Source organism: Pelophylax lessonae (genome assembly GCF_965119305.1).
Source record: "Pelophylax lessonae genome assembly, chromosome: 11".
In the NCBI taxonomy this organism is placed as follows: Eukaryota; Metazoa; Chordata; class Amphibia; order Anura; family Ranidae; genus Pelophylax; species Pelophylax lessonae.
The window spans coordinates 236,928,868-236,934,904 of record NC_138778.1 but is presented as its reverse complement, the minus strand read 5'-3'; positions in this window follow the sequence as shown (position 1 = coordinate 236,934,904).

Below are 6,037 nucleotides of genomic sequence, written 5' to 3'. Positions count from 1 at the left end.
GAAAAGATCAGGGAGATCTCGTTGTCTCTGTTGTCCAAGAAGGTTGCCTTCTTGGTGGCGATCACTTCGGCTCGCAGGGTGTCGGAGCTGGCGGCTTTGTCCTGCAACTCTCCCTACCTGGTGGTCCACAAGGATAAGGTGGTCCTGCGGCCTAACCCATCTTTTCTTCCGAAAAGGATCTCGGAATTTCACCTGAATGAAGACATTGTCTTGCCTTCGCTCTGCGCGAAGCCTAAGCATCCGGAGGAGGTTGCCTTACATTCCTTGGATGTTGTCCAGGCGATCAAGGTTTACCTGTCGTCCACTAAATCTTTTCGCAAGTCGGATTCCCTCTTTGTCCTTCCTGAGGGACCTCGGAAGGGCATGGCGGCGTCGGCTGCGACCATCGTCAAATGGATCAGACAGATCATTGAACAAGCCTATGCCTTGAAGGGGAAGGTTCCTCCCTTCCCTGTGAAGGCGCACTCTACCAGGTCTTTGAGTACGTCTTGGGCTTACTGTCATCAGGCTTCTGTGGCCCAGGTGTGTAAGGCGGCGACTTGGTCGTCCGTTCACACCTTCTCAAAGTTCTATAAGGTGGATGTTCAGGCATCGGCTGATGCCTCCTTTGGCCGTAAAGTTCTCAGTGCGGCAGTTTCTTAGGGACCCTTGTTTTTGTGGGCCCTTGGTTATTGGGGTGTTTTACCCCTGGGTTACTTGTTTTCCTGGGTTGTTGCTCCTGTTGAGCACGCTTTCCTGTTGCCCAGTTGGTTCTCTTACTGTGGTAAGGTTCCTTTCTCTGATGTGGGTACTGCGTTGCCTTTCTACGGTTGCGTCTCCCACCCCTCATGTCTACACTGCTTTGGAACGTCCCATTGGTGAGGACTTGGAAGGGGGCGGCGACTGTCGGAGGACGTAAGAGAAAACTGAATTTTTGTAAAATCTTACCGTAAAATTCCTTTCTCTGAGTCCTCCGACAGTCGCCCCCCCCCCCCCCCCCCGCCCCTCTTTTGGGGTTTTTGTGTACTCTTACTGCTATGCTACCAAACTGAGTTGGGAATGCTGGTGCAGGGAGGTATTGACTGAGGGGACAGCCCCTAGGGGTGTGTCTATGCTAAAAGCTTTTGTATTAACAATTCTTGTTGCCTAGCTACTCCTACGGAGCAAAGGTCAATACCCATTGGTGAGGACTTGGAAGGGGGCGGCGACTGTCGGAGGACTCAGAGAAAGGAATTTTACGGTAAGATTTTACAAAAATTCAGTTTTTTTGATTTTCTCTGGGTTTTGCAATTTCCAGATTAGGGTCTGGAGGCTTCAAAGAGATTTGGGTGGGGGAAGCCTCTACCCCTGTGCCCAGGTCTTACCTGACCGAGGCCATAATCCTGATATTTCTGCCTGCTGCTGATCTACTGCCATCATACCTCTGCCTCCTGTACTGTGGAATGCCTACTAACAGGACCAATATTTTGACTGTGCTGACCATGTCTCTGCCTGGACTATTCCTTTGGCTGTTGCTGACCACATCTCTGCCTGCTTGCTAGACCAACGCTTTGGCTGTGCTGACAATCTCTCTGCCTGCTGCCTGTACTGACTATAGACAATATTCCTGCCTGCTGCCTGGACAATTACTTTCTTTGTCGCGCACTACACTCCTGCCTGCTGCCTGGACCAATGCTCTCCTCTGTGGATTTATGCTTCTCAAATGCTTGAAGGTGCTCCCTGCATGTTGGGCCTCTGTATGTGGTCAGGCCGTGTCTCACACGTGTGGTATCGCCATACTCAGGAGGAGTAGCAGAATATGTTTTGGGGTGTCATTTTTGCTATCTACAGGCTACGTGTTAGAAATATTTGTTGAATTGACAACTTTGTGTAAATAAAAAAATTAAAAAAAGAAGCGTTTTTTCTTTTCTTTTTAAATTTTTCAAAAACTTGTTGCAAAAAAATGACATTCAAAAGACTCATTATGCCTGAAAGAATATACGTTGGGGAGTTTTCTTTCCAAAATGGGTTTTTTTTTTATGCGTTTTCATTGTCCTGGTGCTCCAGGGCCTTCAAAAATGTAATCGGTAGTCAGAAAATTAGATGTGTAATTCATGCTCCTAGAACGCCTAAAGGTGCTCCTTGGATGTTGGCCTCTGTATGTGGCCAGGTGTCAGGGTGCCAGGAAACCAGACCACATGAACATGCAAGTAAAATAAAGCAGTTTATTAGGGCAACACACAATAAACGCACAGCAAGAGAGAGGAGCGAAATCCGGAACAGCCGGGGTCAAGTCCAGAAGCGGGTAGTCCTCTAAGCCTGGTTCGAGTCCAGTGGCTGGTAGTCTGCAAATGCCAGATCGTCTGCCCATGCGGGAACGAGAGCCAGTAAAGTCGTCGTCAGCCAAGCCAGGTCATGCACGGAGGAATATGAATAACAGAAGACTGCTAGCAGTGATGCACTTTGGAGTACAAACAAGGGCAAAGACTGCAACCCATCAGGTGATAGATATTGTCAGGTGTGCAACATCATCACTGAGCGACACCCAGGCAGCAGGCAAGTGATGATGCCAACAGAGTTTATGAGACAGGAGTCTTCACATGTCCAAGATGGCTGCCAACAGAAAGGCAAGGTAAGACCTTGACAGTGCCCCCTCTCAACGGCCCCTCCTCAACGGAGCAAAAAATGATTTCTGAGGAAAGCGAGTGTGGAAAGCGCGGAGAAGGGTGGGAGCATGAACATCAGTGGAGGGAACCCAGGAGCTCTCCTCAGGACCATAACCCTTCCAGTGCACCAGGTATTGAACCTGACCTTGGAACAGACGAGAATCCAAGATGCTACTAACCTCAAACTCCTCATAATTGCCCACAGGAATAGGGCGAAGGTGAGGAAGTGAAGAAATAAAGTGATTGCAAACCAGTGGCTTAAAAAATGACACGTGAAAGACATTGGAGATACTCATGCCAGGAGGAAGATCAAGGGCATAGGCCACAGTATTCACCTTATGGAGGATGCAAAAAGGCCCAACAAAACGTAGTGCCAATTTAGGAGTGGGCACCCTGGGGTTGGGGTTATGTGTCGACAACCACACCCTATCCCCCACCTGGTAAGAAGATGCAGATAAACGTCTCCGGTCTGCCTGGAGCTTCTGACGCTGTACAGAGACCCGTAAAGACTTTTGAATCTGCACCCAAGAGGAACTGAGGGCACAAAGATGATCCTCTACAGACGGAATGTCCTGTGGTGAGAATGACTCAGTCAACACAATGGGTTGGAACCTATAATTGGCAATGAATGGAGACATTCCGGAAGACGAGTTGATGGCAGAGTTCCTGGCAAACTGCCCAGGGTAGCAGATCAATCCAATTGTTCTTATGATCCGAGATATAGCAGCGGATAAATTGCTCCAGAGCTTGGTTGGAACGGTCAGCGGCCCCATTGAACTGTGGATGGTAGGCCGAGGGGAAGGAGAGTCAAATACAAAACTGGAAGCAAAAGGCGCGCCAGAACCTGGAGACAAATTGGCTCACGGTCTGAGACAATCTCCTTAGGCAATAATATCAATTCATCTCCATGTTAGTAACGTGCATGCATAAAATGAATATAAAAAATATCAATTCATCTCCATATTATAATACTGAATATGTGCATAAAGAGCTAGGTGTAAAAGTTATATTGATTAAATAACATGCATCAAATACTGAATACTGCAAAAAAATTAGCTGTGACTGCATAGAACGGAACGCTGTGACTGCATAGAACGGAACGCTGTGACTGCATAGAACTGAACGCAGTGACTGCATAGAACGGAACACTGTAAATGCATAGAACGGAGCGCTGTGACTGCATAGAACGGAACACTGTAAATGCATAGAACGGAGCGCTGTGACGGCATAGAACTGAGCACTGTGACTGCATAGAATGGAACGCTGTGACTGCATAGAAGGGAACGCTGTGACTGCATAGAACGGAGCGCTGTGACTGCATAGAACGGAGCGCTGTGATTGCATAGAACGGAACTCTGTGACTTGTGACTGCATAGAAGGGAACGCTGTGACTGCATAGAACGGAGCGCTGTGACTGCATAGAACAGAACGCTGTGACTGCATAGAACTGAACGTTGTGACTGCATAGAACGGAGCACTGTGACTGCATAGAACGGAACACTGTAAATGCATAGAACGGAGAGCTGTGACTTCATAGAACAGAACGCTGTGACTTCATAGAAGGGAACGCTGTGACTGCATAGAAGGGAACGCTGTGACTGCATAGAAGGGAACGCTGTGACTGCATAGAACGGAACGTTGTGACTGCATAGAAGGGAACGCTGTGACTGCATAGAACGGAGCACTGTGACTGCATAGAACGGAACACTGTAAATGCATAGACCGGAGAGCTGTGACTTCATAGAACAGAACGCTGTGACTGCATAGAACGGAGCGCTGTGACTGCATAGAACAGAACGTTGTGACTGCATAGAAGGGAACGCTGTGACTGCATAGAACGGAACACTGTAAATGCATAGAACTGAGAGCTGTGACTTCATAGAACAGAACGCTGTGACTTCATAGAATGGAACGCTGTGACTGCATAGAAGGGAACACTGTGACTGCATAGAACGGAGCGTTGTGACTGCATCGAACGGAACGCTGTGACTGCATAGAACGGAACGCTGTGACTGCATAGAACGGAACGCTGTGACTGCATAGAACGGAACGCTGTGACTGCATAGAACGGAGCGCTGTAAATGCATAGAACGGAGCGCTGTGACTTCATAGAACGGAGCGCTGTGACTGCATAGAATGGAACGCTGTGACTGCATACAACGGAACGCTGTGACTGCATAGAACGGAACGCTGTGACTGCATAGAACGGAACGCTGTGACTGCATAGAACGGAACGCTGTGACTGCATAGAACGGAACGCTGTGACTGCATACAACGGAACGCTGTGACTTCATAGAACGGAACGCTGTGACTGCATAGAACGGAACGCTGTGACTGCATACAACGGAACGCTGTGACTTCATAGAACGGAACGCTGTGACTGCATAGAACGGAACGCTGTGACTGCATAGAACGGAACGCTGTGACTGCATAGAACGGAACGCTGTGACTTCATAGAACGGAACGCTGTGACTGCATAGAACGGAACGCTGTGACTTCATAGAACGGAACGCTGTGACTGCATAGAACGGAACGCTGTGACTGCATAGAACGGAACGCTGTGACTTCATAGAACGGAACGCTGTGACTGCATAGAACGGAACGCTGTGACTGCATAGAACGGAACGCTGTGACTGCATAGAACGGAACGCTGTGACTGCATAGAACGGAACGCTGTGTCTTCATAGAACGGAACGCTGTGACTGCATAGAACGGAACGCTGTGACTTCATAGAACGGAACGCTGTGACTGCATACAACGGAACGCTGTGACTGCATAAAACGGAACGCTGTGACTGCATAGAACGGAACGCTGTGACTTCATAGAACGGAACGCTGTGACTGCATAGAACGGAACGCTGTGACTGCATAGAACGGAACGCTGTGACTGCATAGAACGGAACGCTGTGACTGCATAGAACGGAACGCTGTGACTTCATAGAACGGAACGCTGTGACTGCATAGAACGGAACGCTGTGACTGCATAGAACGGAGCGCTGTGACTGCATAGAACGGAGCGCTGTGACTGCATAGAACGGAGCGCTGTGACTGCATAGAACGGAACAAAAACAACCCTCAACAAACATACAGAAATAGTTGATGAACACCATATACTGTATACATGCGCTGCACAGTCATTGTGTATGGTGGTGTCACTGCAGGTGAAGCGCAAGTTTCAGTAAAGTGCATAAACAAATAAGGACATAACTATCTATATGGTGTATTTATTAAGTTTAGTGCGTATCTATAACTCTAAGGGAGGGGTATTGTAGTACAGTCCTATGACTATGGTGTCACTGCGGGTGAAGTGAATGTTTAATGAAAGTGCATACACGATGAATGCACTCTCTCTATATAGATGTAGCACTACTCCCTTGGGAGCTGCTGGTTACGGGTTCCCCTGGGTTACCATTA